General features: G+C 41.2%; 1 protein-coding gene across 8 annotated transcripts in view; it reads right to left on the bottom strand.

Annotated features, from left to right (window-relative positions):
• The window catches only part of BCLAF1 (BCL2 associated transcription factor 1), a 31,892-nt gene extending 29,637 nt beyond the window's left edge, over positions 1-2,255 (bottom strand). For 2 of the 8 annotated variants that reach the window (XR_001601447.2, XM_007520051.3), the window contains exon 1: positions 1,042-1,150. The gene's annotated coding sequence lies outside the window, so the exon portion shown is untranslated. Of the gene's footprint in view, positions 1-841; positions 881-1,041; positions 1,171-2,054 lie in introns of those variants that run through there. The other 6 variants (XM_060190390.1, XM_016186832.2, XM_016186830.2 and 3 more) reach the window with 6 other exon arrangements.
• Positions 2,256-19,538: the final 17,283 nt, after the last annotated feature.

Genomic DNA, 19,538 nt, shown 5'->3' with positions numbered 1-19,538 from the left:
AGGAGGACCTAGTGGGGTTTCCATTGTTATGTGGAAAACTGAGAAATATTACACACGTAGAAACTATTTTACTACTGCTGCTTGATTTTGGTAATAGGGTCTCCAAATAACATGGACTACGGGCAAGGTTTCTATTCTTAAATCCGCCTCTGCCATGCATTACTCTCAATTGCAGACCAAACCACGGTTATGACGTCTGCGTCGCCAGCAAAATGTAAGAAAGGTATGAATTCGCTAATATACTGCAGAACTACCCTTTCCGCTGGCCTGGGCCTGGACGGGCCACTCCGTCATCCGCAAAGGCCCTTGCCAGGAAACGGTAGCCAGACACTGGCTCCTACAGTCTAGAGCCAAAATTCGCCTCGAAACAGTCAACTGGCAGGAGCAGCCCAGATTAAGCCCGAGCAAACTTGACTGCCACACCTCGGACTGGAGGCGGATGCCGAGACTGCGTACAACAAAAATGTGTCGGCGACAGGCCGGAAGCAGACAAGCGGGAAGAAGTCGGAGTAAATATGACGCAACGAGCGAGCCGCCTACCCAAGGCACTTTGTTATAGTCAATTGTTTCATCAACGTCCCAAACGCCGGGAAGTGGCGGACCCAGCCAATGAGCGGCGAACACAAGTCGCTCCTCTCGATGTCGCGAGAGCCATAAGCCAGGAGAGAGGAAAAAGCAAACGCGCGTGCGCGGGGCGAGAGTACAGTCGGGCGCGCGCAGGGGCCCGGGCCGAGAAAATGGGGGAAGGGTAGGAGGGAGGAATTGCGCACGCGCAAGGCCGCGCGATCTCCGGGTCTCGAGCCAGGATAGCACCCGAGCGCGCGCCGCTGTAGCTGCTCACCTCAGCCTCACCTTTTACTGCCCGTAGCACTTCGAAGATCTGCGGGCAACGGGCGAGAGAAAGGCACAAATAACGGCGTAACACCTCCTGTGTTCGCCTACGGCCGCCAACCCATCACCACCCACAAAAGACTCGACAATATTCACTCATCCGTGGTGTTCACTGCCCTCTGAGTGATCTCTGTGCAATGAGCGCCCTACCTGACAAGCCGAAAGACGGTTCCTGAGACTTAGCTCCGTTGTAACTACACAGCGGCCATCTCCCGACTCGAACGGGAGGAAAACCATAGAGGTGTAGCTTCGACGCCCCTAGCTCCTTCCGTCACTTCCGATCCGGGGCGTGGCCTCCGGGGCGACTAAATAGCCGGACAAGCCCCGCCCACTCTTCCACCCCCAACCGGCTCCCTGGCCGCTGTTAATATATTGCCTGAGGCTTTCTGGGAAGTCCCGTGACTGATCTCGCGCGAAAATCTGGCGGCTCCGCCCTCTCACCCTCTCGGTAGACCTGGTTCACGAGTGGCGCTTGACTACCGGCGGCGTGCACCCTAGGCTGTGAGGTCACTTGTCCCTCAGCCGGGAGTCGCTGGTCCCTCTGCCTCGGCTGGGGGGGGAGGGGGAGGGGAGCTCCCCGCACCTCGTTATCGCGTCTACTTTTTCCTTGTCTTCATTTTTGGTGGGGACCAACTCAAACTAGTCCGAATCCAAAATAAATTTTAAAAAAGAATCTCACCCTGAGAAAGACGGCAATATATCCTTTAATAAGTGAAAGAGGCGGCTGGTGAACGCACACTCGGCCAGGAAGCGCCCACCTGCTTCTCAAGATGCCTGACGGGAAACTCGGAAGTGATCGAAATCAAAAACACTTTGGTTAACAGGAAGGAAAAAAAAAAAAAATGGCCACGACCCACACGCCCTTTGCAAAGCAGCGTCTGACCGCCTCTGCGGCCCCCCAAGCGTCGGGGCTTCAGTCTCCGAGGAGATCTAGGTGTTTGGGGGGTCGGGCCAAAGGGTGGGCGCCTTAGCGGCGACAAAAAAGCAGATTACGGAGCTGAGCCTGCCTTCCTGCCCACTGAGAGACACAGAGCCCGATCTGCTAAAACGACAACGAATAAATAAAACCGAGGTCATGTTCTAAGTAGGCAAACCACCTCTGATTGGCCTAGAATGGATGTGGAGGAAGGCCGGGCGATGGCAAGTTTTCGGTTCATACTTACTCTGAGCTGCACGCCTCCCTTAGGGCCTCAGCCTGCTTCTCCCAGGCTGCGACGAGCTCCCGCCTCCTGTCACTGTTACCTCCAGTACTGAGTTTAGCACCTCGCAATCCGTGGACCAGCTCTTCGCTTTCTGGAGATGAATTCTCGGGGTTTTCCCCTATTGTGCCGCTTGTCCCTCCCCCTCAGTACCCCTTATAGAATAATTCTGATCTAGACAATGCACTGCAAAGTCCCGACCATTTAGTAGCTGTTGTGTGGATAACCGGTATTGGGGGCGGGGGTTAATCTGCAGGCTCAATGAAATTCTGCTAACACGCATTGGGGACTTAAGAGTGTTCTCAGGGTTAACAGTTCTGCTGCTTTTATTCAGAATACGCCCCAAGTGTGTTGTGCTTTGCAGGGGATTATCTTGAGATTTTTCTCTGCAGTTTTATAGAAAATGAAGTCATTCTTGTCTCCGAGGCAGGATCATTGTGATTTTAAATAAATTGAGGTAGCAACAAAGGAGAAAAACGGGGGGGGGGGAATCTTTTAATAAACGATAGAACATTCCAGATTTCCCTCAACCAAAGTTCTGTTTATTTGATATTATTTGCTATGCCAATCTCCAAAATTGGAGGATCTTGAATTGACATCACATTGTATGTAGATTCTTTTTTTGTTTTACTTTATTTTCACAACCTAAAGTGTCACCATTAACACATCAGACTTTGTAATGAGAGTTTTTTATTAACATATAAATAAGGCTAAAATTAACATGGGAAAGATCAGGACTACAATTCACAAATAAAAATGATCCCATTTGTTATTAATTATGCCAAAGAAGAAATGCAAAACTGTCAATCTTACTATTTAGATAAATGCAAGAAAGGGATATGGAACAGTTGTCACCTGAGTATACTGAGTTACTGAGTTATTGTCCGAACTGAATTATTGTCCGAACTGAGTTTTTGTCGGAACTGAATCAGTACAGAGAAAATAGATACCAAATAAGTTTTTCAGGACCTTTATTGTGGAATAGACCACAGCAGAGGGATTTAAGATCCAACACTCTCCCCTAAAATATGGAAAGAAAGGATAATTATGTGAAATGAGTCAGGGCAAGGACACCGTAAGACTATGCTTACAGGCACAGGTGTATCTCTAGTCCTAGGAGATGTGGTCATCTTCCTTGCGTACTCAAGTTCATGCTGAATCCAAGACTAGTGGAACCAACATGAGGTATAAGGTGAAGACTTTATCATCATAATGACATAAGAAGTTTAAATTATCAACCTAGGTTCAAGCCCCCACACCCCACCTGCAGGGAGGAAGCTTCATGAGCAGTGAAGCAGTGCTTCAAATGTGTTTATCTCATCTTCACTATCTCCCCTCCCCCTCTCAATTTCTCTATGTCCTATCAAATAAAAAAGATACATATAGATAGATAGGTGGCAGAAGGTGACACACCTGATTGAGCGCACATTACAATGCACAAGGACCTGGATTTGAGCCCCCAGTCCACACCTGCAGGGGGAAGGTTTTGCAAGTGGTGCTGCAGGTGTCTATCTCTCTCCCTCTATCTCCCCCTTCTCGCTCAATTTCTGGCTGTCTCTGAAATAAAGATAAAAGAAAAGGGTAAAAGAAAAATGTCTTTAAATATAGTTAAATATACATACACATTTAACTATCTAACCATTGATATACCTCCATCTCTATCGCGCTCTACACCACACAGCTAGGAACAGCTTGTCTAACAGGTATACCCCAGAGTTTCCAATGAAGCATTTCTTTTTTTTTTTTTACATTTTTTTTTATTTTATTTATAAAAAGGAAACACTGGCAAAACCATAGGATAAGAGGGGTATAACTCCACACAATTCCCACCACCAGAACTCCATATTCCATCCCCTCCCCTGATAGCTTTCATATTCTTTAACCCTCTGGGAGTCAATGGAGCATTTCTGTACAGAAATACCCCACAACAAAGTAATATTTTATATGAGACCCTTAAAAGTATTTATACTGTTTAGTTTTGGTTTGCTTAAGATAATTGACTTAGGGGCCTGAGCAGTGTTGGACCCAATTAAACGCACATAGAACTATGCGGAAGGACCCTCTCAAGGACCTGGACTCAAGCCCCCACTCCCCACCTGCAGCAGGGTGCTTCAGGAGTGGTAAAGCAGGTCTGCGGGTGTCTTTCTCCCTCTCTGTCTCCCCACTCCCCTCTCAGTTTCTCTCTGTCTTATCAAATAAACAGAAATATAATAATGGGGAGTCGGGCTGTAGTACAGCGGGCTAAGCGCAGGTGGCGCAAAGCACAAAGACCGGCATAAGGATTCTGGTTCGAACCCCGGCTCCCCACCTGCAGGGGAGTCGCTTCACAGGCGGTGAAGCAGGTCTGCAGGTGTCTATCTCTCCTCCTCTCTGTCTTCCCCTCCCTCTCTCCATTTCTCTCTGTCCTATCCAACAACGACAACAACAATAATAACTTCAACAATAAAACAACAAGGGAAAAAATAAATAAAATAAATATTTTAAAAAAGTACTTAAAAAAAAAAGTAAAAAAAAAAGAAAAAAATATAATAATGGCTGCCAGGAATTTTGGATTCATAGCACCGGCACAGAGCCCCAGTTGATAACCCTGGAGTAAGTAAAATAAAAATTAGTTAATTAAAAATAATACTTGACTTAGGGAATCTAACTAGTGAAAACATTATGAAATAGTTCCCACCTAAAGGTAAAGATCACCACAAAATAATAGGATGAAGCCTGGGGACAAAGAATTAATGTAAAATAATGGGGACCAGATGAACGTACATGTTACAATGCTAAAGGTTCTAGGTTCAGGCCCCTGGTCCCCACCTGCAGGGGAGAGGCTTCATGAATGTTGAAACAGTGCTGCAGCTGTCTCTCTTTCTCTCTCCCCATCTCCACCTTCCATCTTGATTTCTCTCTGTCTCTATCCTGCAAATACTTTTTAAAAAATAAGTAAAATGGTTTCCCAAATCTGATCCCAGACATTAAAGTCATGTTCAGTGTGAGATTCCCCCATTAATAAAAAAATAAATAAAAGTGAAAAAATAATAGGATGAAGACTAGAGCAAGATAAGAATAACAATAATAACAATCCTGACATCAACTTCAATAGTTTCACTGTGTGTACTCCATAATATCAAGCAATTCTTTGACATCACTCAGGGTATCTTATAATTCACTACAATGTGACACTAAGCTACCTAAAGATAACATCATGTTCTTCAGATTAAAAACTCAGTCTCACAAGACTGCCCCCATTCAATGCCAACCACAAGGACAGTTTGTTACCAGTGCTTCTAACCAACTGGCTATAAATCAAAGGTTCCCACAACCTCTTCTTTGGATTTGACTAATTTGCTAGTTCAACTCACAGTACTCAAGAAATCAGTTTATTCCCTAAAGGATATGAATCAACAGCCAAATGAAGAAATAAAGGAAATTCTATACCAATGGAGTTTGAGACCCTGCATAGTGGCATGCATTCTGAATCACATTCCTGGAAGCTTTCTGAACTCCATTCTTAGGGTGTTCATATAGGCTCCACTATATAGACATGGTTGGTTAAATTACTGACCCACAGATGATTGATTTAACTTTTAGTTCCTCTCTGGTCTCCAGAAATCAGGGGATGAGTCTCAAAGTTCCAGCCCTCTGATGGTAGTTGGTTTTCTTGGCAACAAGACCCCACCTAACTTTAGGACATTTCCAAAAATTACCTTATTAATATAAACATTGTTGTGGGGATGAGCAGTGGCAAAGTTGGTTAAACACACACAGTACCATATGCAGACTCGGGTTTGAGCCTTCAGTCCCTACATGCAGCAGGAATACTTCATGAGTGGTGAAACAGGTTTGCAGATATCTATCTTTCTTTCTCCCTTTATACTTCCCCCTTTCTCTCAATTCCTCTCTGTCCTATCAAAAAAGAAAATAATAATAAAGGAAATGGTCACAAGGAATAGTGGATGCATAGTGCCAGCACTGTGCCCCAACAATAATTCTGGAAGCAGAAATAAATACTGTTGTGATTTTAAAAGACTTGTTCAAAATAAATAACAAGGCATATATTTCATCTTCATAGATAAGAATAAAAATGTATTACTTACAATAATCACTGTTCTTCTTCTTCTAGCGTTTGCCCTTCTTCCGTAGCCAGTCAACAGCGTCAGGTTGAAAGCTGTCAGGAACTGCTTGTTGCTGGCTTTGAAAGTGACTGGGATCCATGTGGATTCGGTCAGCTAGGAAGGATCATCAGTTTCCCCAATGAATGGGTACTCACGGGATGCACCACGAGAAGGTCGATCCAATGCATCCCAATAATCACTATGACCCACCCAGACCTAATCCGAAAGAATCCCAATTTTGGAGATCTGTTAAATGAAGATGAGTCCAATAAAGGAGAATGGCTGAAAAAGAATATCTAGTGAGGTAGCATGTGAATAAAATCAAATGTATTATTATCTAATGCTGCATAATAATGATTCCCAAATAAATAGCCTAAACAATAAATGTTTATTATTTTAGTTTCTGTGTTTCAGGAATCTGGCAGTTTATCTAGATGGTTCTGATTTAAAGTAATCAAGCTTCCATCTGAGATTTGAGGTCAGCAAATTCAGTCCAAGATCACTTCTTCAGTTTTTGGCAGAAGAGCTTAATTCCTCACCAAAATAACTTCTCCATAGGATAACTGAGTATTCCCATGACATGGTAGTTGACTGCCTTCAAACTGAATAATCCAAGGAAAGCAGAACCCATGATAGTCTGTTACAGTCTAATATCAAAAATGGCTTAGTATCACTATGTTGTATTTTATTGGTCACATGTGTACCAGTACAAAGTTGGAGAGGACTGCACAAAGATATAAATGCCAGGAAATGGTCGAGGACCATCTTAAAGGATGATTACCTACCAGACCAAGAGAAGCAAGTTTTTCAAGTGTGTGTGATTGAAAAATTATGGACTGAACATCAGCTGGGGCCCTAATCAGGGAGTCCTGAGATTCCCAAACAGACTTGATGGGCCTAGACCTCTCTCCATTATTACCGGTCATTTCTATCAGAAACAACAAAATAGACCCCTTTGTGGGCCCCCATAGGACCTTGCCCTCAACTTGGATCAACAACGGTAGAGAATGTTCGGAGGATGGACAACATACTCTATACTACACCTAAGGAAGATGGGTTGATATTGGGGAAGCATGGAATGTTCCTACTCATGACCACAGAATGTGAGCTCAGATCCAGAGGGATGCAGAGGTCACACAGGCTCCTAAGCTAATTATGGGACCCAGATCACATCAGATTGATGGGGTTTACAGTCAACAATATTTATACCCCTTTCCCATATTTGGAAGCTATTCTCTTCCCTGATCCAGCTTTCTGGTCCATTTTCCAGCCATGACATCACCCCCCCCCCCCAGACAATAACTTGGATCTACTGGCACATCAGATTTCAGGCTCAGGGGCAAAAAGAAAAAGGAAAAAAGAAAAAAAGAAAGAAAGAAAGAAAGAAAGAAAGAAAGAAAGAAAGAAAGAAAAGAAAAGAAACTAGTATAGCCACAGGCACTTTGGAATTTAACTAAAATATGTCTACTAGCTATCTACAAAATGGAGGACCCCCCCCAACTCTTCATCTGCACTATTTCAGCCCTTAGGTTCATGATTGGTCAACAATTTGTTTGGCTTTGTATGTTAACTCTCCTGTCAACCACCAGATTCCAGATGCTAACATGATGCCGACCAGACTTCCCTGGACAGACAACCCCACCAATGTGTCCTGGAGAGCCACTTCCTCAGAGCCCTTTCCCACTAGGGAAAGAGAAAGACAGGATGGGAGTATGGATCGACCTGTCAACGCCGATGTTCAGTGGGGAAGCAATTATAGAAACCAAACCTTCAACCGTCTGCATCCCACAATCACCCTGGGTCCATATTCCCAGAGGGTTAAAGAATAGGAAAGCTATCGGGAAAGGATGGGATACAGAGTTCTGGTGTTGGGAATTGCATGCAGATGTATCCCTCTTATCCTATGGTTTTGTCAATGTTTCCTTTTTATAAATAAAAAATTTTAAAAATATATGGATAGAATACATCATATGCCATCTACTCCCAACACCTCAGATATATGTCTAAGGTAAAACTACTTATTGTAGTGTTTGTTTGTCTTTATCACTTAACATGTGTAAAAATCTGCTATTTTATTACTGTGTTCTTTTATTTTTATTTGTAACTGACAAAGATTTTGACTATTATGCCCTAAGCCTATTTTCCTGTAAGTTTTGTAGCTTCTTGTGTAATGTTTCTTAATGCAGTGATTTTTATGAGTACTTATGTTGAATAATAGCGAACTGACTGTATAAATTTCAATGTACAACTTCAATTTTTAAAGTTTTAAAAAATTATCTTTATTTATTTATTGGATAGAGACAGACAGAAATGGAGAGGGAAAGGTGAGGGAGAGAGACAGAGAGACACCTGTAGCACCACTTCACCACTTGCAAAGATTTCACCCTGCAGGTGGGTACTGGGAGCTTACACCTGGGTCCTTGCACATTGTAACATGTGTGCTCAACCAGGTGCATCACCACCAGGCCCCCAAAACTAAAATTTTGTTGTTGTTATTGTTGTTGTTTGCCACAGTGGGATCTGCAGGTAAACAACTAAGGTTTTGTCAAAATTCTATCTGATTCCAAAGACTTCATTTTTTAGCAGCAGTGATTATACATATAAATGCTTATAAAAGATAATACATGGGGAAACTGACCTTAAGTGTTTTTTATGCAATTTGCTGAATAGTCCCAACATTTTATTCTGAAAATATACTATATATTATTGCATATGTGTATACATACTTGTCTATATATAAGCACATAAATGTCATTATATATTTGTATAGTACAAATTACACACATATATGCAACTTTATATTGCTCATAAATAAGCAAACTTAGACATTTTGTTGTATCAAAAGTTGTTTATAAACAGCCTTGCTAAGACCGTGAGTAGTTCACTTGGATAGTGTACTGCTTTGCATAGTTAAATTTGAACCCAGGCCCCACCACACAAAAGGAAACTTTGGTGTTGTGGTTTCTCTCTCTCTGTCTCCTTCTCTTACTGCCTGTCTCTGTCTGAAAAAGTCAGCCCAGAATGGTGAAGCCCCAGGGATGACAAAAACAGTCTTGCTACATGAATAATTCATGATCTAATTCTATTTTAATGTTAACATTTTGTTTCATTTCAATATTTCTTTTCATTTAAGATTAAGGCATAAAATAAAATCCTAACATTACTACTGTTCTTACTTTATCATGCTTTCTCAACAATGATAGTGTTGGAGATTTCTCAACTCTAGAGTTACCATATACCATGTAACATAAATTATATATATACCATAATGTAACTTTCATTAGGGAAGGCAAAGTTGTTGCCAAATTGAGTCACAGTGGTTACACAAAGGAATATATGTAAAATTAAAATATATGGGAGTATTCCAGACTAATAAAGTATTATCTTTGTGCCAGAAGAAAGGAAAAGATACCCCGGCTCCCCACCTGCAGGGGAGTCGCTTCACAAGCGGTGAAGCAGGTCTGCAGGTGTCTATCTTTCTCTCCTCCTCTCTGTCTTCCCCTCCTCTCTCCATTTCTCTCTGTCCTGTCCAACAACGGCAACAACAATAATAGCTACAACAATAAAATAACAAGGGCAACAAAAGGGAATAAATAAATAAAATAAATACTTAAAAAAAAAAAATTTAAAAAAAAAATAAAAAAAAAAAAAAAAGAAAGGAAAAGATAAGGAACACATTAAAAAAGGGGGGGAGTCAGGCGGTAGCATAGCAGGGTAAGCACACGTGGCAAAGCGCAATGACTGGACCCGCTTCTTCTTCTTCTAGCATTTGCCCTTCTTCCATAGCCGGTTAATGGCTTTGAAAGTGACTGGGATCCATGTGGATTCAGTTGGCTAGGAAGGATCGTCAGTTTCCCCAATGAATGGGTACTCAAGGGTTGCACCACGGGAAGGTCGATCCTCCACGACATGTTACTTTGGACTGTGTCCAGACACGCAGAGCCTGAGATGTCAACCCTTCAACTCTAATAATCTGGTGAAACCTTTCCTTAGTCATGGGACTCCCTAGTTCCATTTCTTTTTTTTTAAATTTATTTCTCTATTGGGAAATTAATGTTTTACATTCAACAGTAAATACAATAGTTTGTACATGCATAACATTCCCCAGTTTCCCATTTAACAATACAACCCCCACTATGTCATTTATCATCCTTCATGGAACTGTATTCTCCCCACCCACCCACCCCAGAGTCTTTTACTTGGGTGCAATATGCCAATTCCATTTCAGATTATACTTGTGTTTTCTTTTATGATCTTGTTTTTCAACTTCTGCCTGAGAGTGAGATCATCCCATATTCATCCTTCTGTTTCTTTCTTTTTTTTTTTTTTAAAGATTTTATTTATTTATGAGAAAGATAGGAGGAGAGAGAAAGAGCCAGACATCACTCTGGCACATGTGCTGCTGGGGATCGAACCCGGGACCTCATGCTTGAGAGTCCAGAGCTTTACCACTGCGCCCCCTCCTGGACCACTCATCCTTCTGTTTCTGACTTATTTCACTCAACATGATTTTTTTCAAGGTCCATCCAAGATCGGCTGAAAACGGTGAAGTCACCATTTTTTATAGCTGAGTAGTATTCCATTGTGTATATATACCACAACTTGCTCAGCCACTCATCTGTTGTTGGACACCTGGGTTGCTTCCAGGTTTGGCTATTACAAATTGTGCTGCCAAGAACATATGTGTACACAGATCTTTTTGGATGAATGTGTTGAGTTCCTTAGGATATATCCCCAGGAGAGGAATTGCAGGGTCGTAGGGTAGGTCCATTTCTAGCCTTCTGAGAGTTCTCCAGACTGTTCTCCACAGAGGTTGGACCAACTGACATTCCCACCAGCAGTGCAGGAGGGTTCCTTTGACCCCACACCCTCTCCAGGATTTGCTGCTTTTCTGATGTATGACATTCTCACAGGAGTGAAGTGATATCTCCTTGTTGTCTTGATTTGCATTTCTCTGACAATCAGAGACTTGGAGCATTTTTTCATGTGTTTCTCGGCCTTTTGGATCTCTTCTGTGGTGAATATTCTGTCCAAGTCCTCCCCCCATTTTTGGATGGGGTTATGTGTTGTCTTGCTGTTGAGTATGGCAATCTCTTTATATATGTTGGTTATTAAACTCTTTTTTTTTTTGGTTATTAAACTCTTATCTGATGTATGGCATGTAAAGATCTTCTCCCATTCTGTGAGGGGTCTCTTGGTTTGGGTAGTGGTTTCTTTTGCTGTGAAGAAGCTTTTTAATTTGATGTAGTCCCATAGGTTTATACTTGCCTTAGTCTTCCTTGTAATTGGATTCGTTTCATTGAAGATGTCTTTAAAATTTATGAGGAAAAGAGTTCTGCCAATATTTTCCTCTAAGTATTTGATAGTTTGTGGTCTAACATCCAAGTCCTTGATCCACTTGGAATTTACTTTTGTATTCGGTGAAATACAGTGATTCAGTTTCATTCTTATGCATGTTTCAACCCATTGTTTCCAACACCATTTGTGGAAGAGACTCTGCTTTCCCCATGTAATAGTCTGGGCCCCTTTGTCAAAGATTAGGTGTCCATACGTGTGGGGCCTCATTTCTGGGCTCTCAATTCTATTCCACTGGTCAATGTGTCTATTCATGCTCCAGTACCAAGCAGTTTTGATGACAATGGCCCTATAATACAGTTTGAGATCTGGGAGTGTGATGCCTCCAGTTCTGTTCTTTTTTCTCAAGATTGTTTTGGCAATTCTAGGTCTTTTCTGCTTCCAGATAAACATTTGTAGCATTTTTTCTATTCTCCTAAAAAATGTGCTTGGGATCTTGATGGGGATAGCATTAAATTTGTAGATGGCTCTGGGTAATGTATTCATTTTGATGATGTTAATTCTTCCAACCCATGAACATGGAATATCTTTCCACTTCTTTGTGTCTTTTTCAATTTCTTTGAGTAGTGATTCATAATTTTCAGTATACAAGTCTTTCATTTCTTTGGTTAGGTTTACTCCTAGATATTTTACTGTTTTTGTTGCTATAGTAAAAGGAATTGATTTCTGGATTTCAATTTCTTCTAACTTAGTGTTTGCATAGAGGAATGCCACTGACTTTTGAATGTTAATTTTGTAGCCTGACACCTTACTGTATTGCCTGATGATTTCCAAAAGCTTCTTGCTGGATTCCTTAGGTTTTTCCATGTATACTATCATGTCATCTGCAAATAAGGAGAGTTTGACTTCTTCTCTTCCAATCTGTATCCCTTTAATTCCTTGCTCCTGCCTGATTGCTATGGCAAGAACTTCCAACACTATGTTGAATAGTAATGGTGATAGTGGGCAGCCCTGTCTAGTACCTGATCTGATAGGAAATGCTTCCAGTTTTTCAACATTGAGTATGATGTTGGCTGTAGGTTTCCTATATATAGACACCACTATCTTCAGGAATTTTCCATCTATTCCCATTTTTTGTAGTGTTTTGATCATAAAGGGATGTTGTATTTTGTCAAAGACTTTCTCTGCATCTATTGATATGACCATGTGGTCTTTGGTCTTGCTTTTGTTGATGTGGTGGATCACATTGATTGATTTACATATAGTAAACCAACCTTGCATGCCTGGGATAAACCCCACTTGGTCATGATGAACAATCTTTTGATATACTGCTGTATCCGGTTGGCTAGAATTTTGTTCAATATTTTCGCATCTATGTTCATCAGAGATATTGGTCTGTAGTTTCCTTTTTTGGTTGTGTCCCTGTCTGCTTTTAGTATCAGGGTGTTGGCTTCATAGAAGCTGGCAGGGAGTATTCCAGTGTCTTCAATCTTCTGGAAAACTTTTAAAAGTAGAGTTATTAGTTCTTCTTTGAAGGTTTTGTAGAATTCATTTGTAAAACCATCTGGTCCAGGACTTTTATTTTTGGGTAGATTTTTGATAACTGTTTCAATTTCATTAGCTGTGACGGGCCTGTTCATGTTATCCACTTCCTCTTTACTTAGTTTTGGAAGTTGGTAGGTATCTAGGAAATCGTCCATTTCGTCCAGGTTCTCTAGCTTGGTGGCATATAGTTGTTCATAGAAGCCTCGCATGATATGTTGAATTTCTGCGATGTCTGTTGTGATATCTCCTCTTTCATTTACTATCCGATTTATTTGGGTCTTCTCCCTTTTTTGTTTTGTGAGTCTGGCTAAAGGTTTGTCGATTTTGTTCACTCTTTTGAGGAACCAACATTTACTTTCGCTGATCTTTTGTATGGTTTTCCTATTCTCAATGTTATTTATTTCTGCCCTAACTTTAGTGATTTCTGTCCTTCTGGTTGCTTATGGGTTCCTTTGTTGTTCTTCTTCTAGGTCTTTAAGATGTGCAATCAGGCTGTTTATTTGTGCTTTTTCTTGTTTCCTAATGTGTGCTTGTATAGCTATGAACTTCCCTCTTAGGACTGCTTTAGCTGTGTCCCAAATATTTTGATAGCTTGTGTCTTCATTTTCATTGAACTCTCGAAACATTTTGATTTCTTCCTTGATTTCCTCTTTGACCCAGAAGTTGTTAAGTAGTGTACTGTTGAGCTTCCACATTTTGGGACTATTACTAATCTTTTATTGATTAAGTGTTAGTTTAATTCCACTGTGGTCTGAGAAGATGCTTGGGATGATGTCAATGCTCTTGAATTGGCTGATGCTATCTTTGTGGCCTAATATATGGTCTATCCTTGAGAATGACCCATGTGGATTTGAGTAAAATGTTTATTCCAGTTTCTTGAGATGAATGACTCTGAAAATATCCAATAGTTCTAGTTTATCTATCTCTTCATTTAGCTCCTTTATGTCTTTATTGATTTTCTGCCTGGATGATCTGTCAAGTTGAGAGAGTGGGGTGTTGAAGTCCCCTTCTATGATTGTGTTACTGTTAATATATTGCTATAGCTCTTTCAGTAGAAGTTTGATGTATTTAGATGGTTTCTCATTGGGTGCATAGATGTTAATAATTGTTAAGTCCTCTTGATTGACTGATCCTCTGAGCATTAAGTAGTGTCCATTCCTATCTTTTTAAATCTTATCTATTTTAAAGTCTATCATATCAGATATGAGAATAGCTGTTCCTGCCCTTTTTTGTGGGCCATTGGCTTGTATGATGGTTTTCCATCCTTTCACTTTAGGTCTGTGTTTGTCTTTTTGAGTTAGGTGGGTTTCCTGTAGACAGCATATTGTTGGGTTGTGTTTTCTGATCCATCTTCCTACTCTGTGTCTTTTAATAGGTGAATTCAGGCCATTGACATTTATTGATATCAAAGATTGAAGATATTTTAACACCATTCTTGTAGAGTTTTAGAGTGTTTTGATATATGTCCTATTTGTGGTGGTCTGGTTGTTTATAGGAGACCTTTCAGAACTTCTTTCAGGACAGGCTTGGTGATGGTTGATTCCTCCAACTGTTGCTTGTCTGAGAAGGTTTTGATGCCTCCATCTAGTCTGAATGACAGTCTAGCAGGATATAGTATTCTTGGTTGAAAGCCTTTCTCATTGAGCACTCGATAGATATCTTGCCATTCTCTTCTGGCCTGTAGTGTTTGTATGGAGAAGTCTGCTGCTAATCTTATGGGGTTTCCTTTGTAGGTGACTCTGTTTTTCTCTTGCAGCCTTGAGGATCCTTTCTTTATCCTTATTCCTTTCCATTCTAAGTATGACATGTCTTGGTGTCTTTAGGTCTGGGTTAATTCTGTTTGGGACCCTCTGGGCTTCTTGAATCTTTATGTCTTTGATGTTGTCTAGACTAGAGAAGTTTTCAGTTATTATGGCCTGGAAAATGCTTTCTTCCTCTCCTTCTATATCTTCCTCTGGTATGCCAATAATGCATATATTGTTTCTTTTGAAGTCATCCCATAGGACTCTGTTATTGTTTTCAGCATCTCTTAATCTCTTTTTGAGATCTCTTCCTTCTTTTTTAGTTGTCTCTAATTCATCCTCAATCTTGCTAATTCTGTCTTCAGTCTCATAGATTTTATTCTCTTCCCTCTACTGTTTTCTGGAGTTCATCTATTTTGTTGCCCTGTTCTGATACTGTTTTAGCTTGTTCAGCTAGTTGCATTCTTAGCTCAGCGATTTCAGCTTTCAGCTCTCTAATAACCATGAGATAATTATTATTTTCTTCCATATTCTCATTTGTTGTTCCTGCATTTCTGATTACAATTTTTTCAAATTCTTTACTCACTCCTGTTATTATTTCCTTAGCTAATGTTTGGATGTTGAACTTGTTATTTTGTGCTTCACCCTCTGGAGGACTTTTAGCTGGGCTCTTGTCCTGGTTCAATTCTCCAATATTTTTTATTGTTGTTTTAACCATTTTATATATTATGTTATGAGTTCCCTTTATCAGTACTTTTCAAATTATTCATCACTATTGCCTCGATTGACTTGTGTCTAAGTAAGTTAATTAAAGGGTTCACAGTGGTAGAAGTTAACAGTTATTTCAATCCCTGAGTTGGAGCTCAGTGGTTTAAAAGCCTCTTTCTTTTTTTTTTTTTTTCCTTCCCTGTAGGCTATGGGAACCTGAGGGCTTTTAAACTATCAATAGGCTTCTTAGCTTAATCACTGACTCCTGACCAAGAAATAAAGCAGGGTGTGGCAGAGATAATCCAGTGGTTATGCAAAGAGACTTTCACAGTCCCTCAGCTATGGCACCGAGGTATAGGTCTTCTGAGTTTCCTGGTTAGATCTCTGTCCCCTGGTGTCCCTTCCTGTCACTGCTCCAGATTCTGAGGGTAGTAGCAATGGAGACTCAGAGTTGCACTTGGTGAGTCTCTGGGGAGTCCTCTCTTCCCTTAATCTGTCCCCTTGTTGGTGGAGCAGACTGGAGGTGGTGTCTCAACTGATAAACTGCTGAACTGTTAGCAGTCACTTAATCTCTCCTTAGGCCCCTCTCTCCTCTCTGTCACCAGCCACACGTGTTTGTACTGACCGGTGATTTACTGGGTTCCTGTGGTCATTCTAGTCCTGTCTTGTTTCGGTCCCGGGTGGTCTCCTTTGGTATTCCTAGTTGATCCGGGAAAGGAGAGGAAAGGAGAGAAAGCGATCTGCTGCTCATAGCTCCGCCTCTGGAAGTCGACTCCCCAGTTCCATTTCAAATGGTGTATTCCCTAACAAAGTTACAGACTCTAGATACAGAACAGGGAACAAGGTGTATGTGCATATGTATTCATTAATTAGGGTAAAGTATGTACCTCAAATTAAAAGTACATAGTAATCCGCTGAGTAGACGTGGACTCAATAAGTTCAGCAAGCTAGTAGAGAGACCTAAAGAAGACACCATAAAGTACTCAGATATTTACTACTTAGGCCTGAACACCCTCCTTACATACACCCCACCCCCAATTCACTTCCCTCAATCACTTTTTAAAAAAATATTTATTTATTTATTCCCTTTTGTTTCCCTTGTTGTTTTATTGTTGTAGTTATTATTGTTATTGATGTCATCATTGTTGGATAGGACAGAGAGAAATAGAAAGAGGAGGGGAAGACAGAGAAGGGGAGAGAAAGATAGACACCTGCATACCTGCTTCACTGTCTGTGAGGCAAAACCCCTTCAGGTGGGGAGCCGGGTGCTCGAACAGGGATCATCACGCAGGTCCTTGCGCTTTGCGCCATGTACACCTAATTTGCAGTGCTACCACCGGACTCCTTCCCTCAGTCACTTTAAGTTTAACCTAGTCAGATAAAGTAAGGACTAAAAAACTGGGTAAAGACAAGAGACTTTTTGGTCTATTCCAAGCTACAACATCATTAGAAAATCTAGTCAGAGAATCCTTGGGTTCCCACATAGATATGATGGGCCTAGACCTCTAGTAGATCCCTCTCTTCACCATCATAGGTCACTTTCATCAGGAACACCATCAGTAGCCCTCTTGTGGACTTCTCTAGGACCTTGCTCTCACTGTTGAGCAGCAAATATAGGTACGTACTCACTCTCTGAAGGGAGATTGGGTCATACTACTATGGCACTCAAGGAAGACTGGTCCTGAAATGACTGCAGCCTAGAATGTTCCTAGCCATGACCTCACATGGATTGTGAGCCTAGACTAACAGGTACTCAGAGGTTACATAGGCTCCTATGCTAAATATGAATAGACATGGACTCTAGGTCAGATCACTGGGATGAACAGTCAATAGTATTTTTACACTCTTCTCATATTTGAGGAGCTACTCTCTGCCCTAATCCAGCTTTCTAGTCCTATTTTCGACTCTGACTCCATCTTCCCAGACAACACTTTTAGTCCACCCACATGCTAGATATCAGGTTGAGGTAAAAATTACTGAAGTCTGGGGGTTGGGCGGTGGCGCAGTGGGTTAATCGCATGTGGCGCAAAGCGCAGGGACTGGCGTTAGGATCCCAGTTCCAGCCCCTGGCTCCCCACCTGCAGGGGAGTCACTTCACAGGCGGTGAAGCAGGTCTGCAGGTGTCTATCTCTCCCCTTCTCTGTCTTCCCCTCCTCTCTCCATTTCTCTCTGTCCTATCCAACAATGAATTGCGTCAACAAGGGCAATAATAATAACCACAACGGAGCTACAACAAGGGCAACAAAAAGGAGGAAAAATGGCCTCCAGGAGCGGTGGATTCATGGTGCAGGCACCGAGCCCAGCAATAACCCTGGAGGAGGAAAAAAAAAAAAATTACTGAAGACGGGGATATGGCGGTAGCGCAGTGGGTTAAGCCCATGTGGTGCAAAGCGCAAGGAACTGTGTAAGGATCCCTGTTTGAGCCCCCCAGCTCCCCACCTGCAGGGGAGTCACTTCACAGGCGGTGAAGCAAGTCTGCATTTGTCTATCTTCTGTCCCCCTCTCTGTCTTCCCCATCTCTCTCCATTTCTCTCTTTCCTATCCAACAACAAACGATATCAACAACAACAATAATAACCTCAACAAGGCTACAACAACAAGGGCAACAAAAAACAAAAGAGGGAAAAATGGTCTCCACGAGCAGTGAATTCATGGTGCAGGTACTGAGCCCCAGCAATAACCCTGGAGGCAAAAAAAAAAAAGTACTGAAGTCATGGGACATATGGAACATAGATAAAAAAGACTTCCCAGCTTCATCCTACAGGATGACTTCTAGTTTCATTTGCCCTATTCCCACCCTTGGGTGCCTATTTATTGAAAATTTTGCTTTATATCTTATTGCCTCTAAGCCACCAAATTGTAGATGCTACTATGATGCCATTCTGACCTTCCTAGACCTCACCAATGTGCCCCAGAGCCACTCCTCCAGAGACCTGCACCACTAGGGAAAGATAAAAAACAGGCTGAAGATATGGATCGACCTGCCAATGTCTATCTATGATCAGCGGAGAAGCAATTACAGAAGTCAGACCTTCCACCTTCTACACCCCATAAGGAATTTTGGTCCATACTCCCAGAAGGGTAAATAGGAAAGCTTCCAATAGAGGGGATGAGACATGGAACTCTGATGTTTGGAAACTGTGTGGAATTGAACGCCTATTATCTTACAGTCTTGTTAATCATTATTAAATCACTAATAAAAAATTAAAAATAAAGTAAAGCTCCTCCCCCCAAAAAATCTTGTTAAATTATTTATATACAAAGAGACAAGATTTGTTTCTATTGTATGGCCACATTGTTGATTTTAATTGATTTCTGCCCCTGCTTTTCTGTGTTTTCTAAAATTTCTATAATACATGTTACTCTAATAATACATTTTGAAAGGTAGATCAGTTAAATTTACTCAATTTATATAATGTACTGTGAACCTAAGAACTAAGGAACGATGTCATTGTTGCTTTATTTCTGGTATATAGTCGTTGTAAATGATCTGTCAAAATTCTGTTTTAATGAAGAATGAAAGTGGTGCACTATTTGGATGCACCAATACAAGGACCCAGTTCAAGCTTCCACTACCCACCTGCAGGGGGGACATTTCGTGAATAGTGAAGCAGGCTTGCAGGTTTCTATCGTTTTCACTTCTCTATCTCTCCTCTCCTCTCAATTTCCTCCTGTCCTATTAAATAAATTAGAAGAAAAGAGCAAGGTAAAATGACAGTTGGGAGTGATGGATTTGTCATACAGGCAGCCCCAGTGGTAACCCTGGTGGCAATAAAAAAAGAAATCTAAAAAGTAAAACAAAAAATAATAAAATATCCAGTGCTAAATCATATTCCTGATAAATTCCTGATAATTCCTAAGATAATATCACTTCCAGAGAGTATCTTCTGGGTTTTATTTTTTATCTTTCCACAGTGTACCCTAGAGGTTCTTCTACTGCTAAAATCTTCTCTAAGTGAGCAGTAGAAGGAGTGGTTGGATGGGTATAATATATGCCAAACAATGCATGTTAAATTGTTTGCATCCATTTAAAAGGAACTTACATAATATAT

This window comes from Erinaceus europaeus, chromosome 4, assembly GCF_950295315.1.
Source record: "Erinaceus europaeus chromosome 4, mEriEur2.1, whole genome shotgun sequence".
NCBI classification, from domain to species: domain Eukaryota; kingdom Metazoa; phylum Chordata; class Mammalia; order Eulipotyphla; family Erinaceidae; genus Erinaceus; species Erinaceus europaeus.
This window is presented reverse-complemented; position numbering and strand designations above follow the sequence as displayed.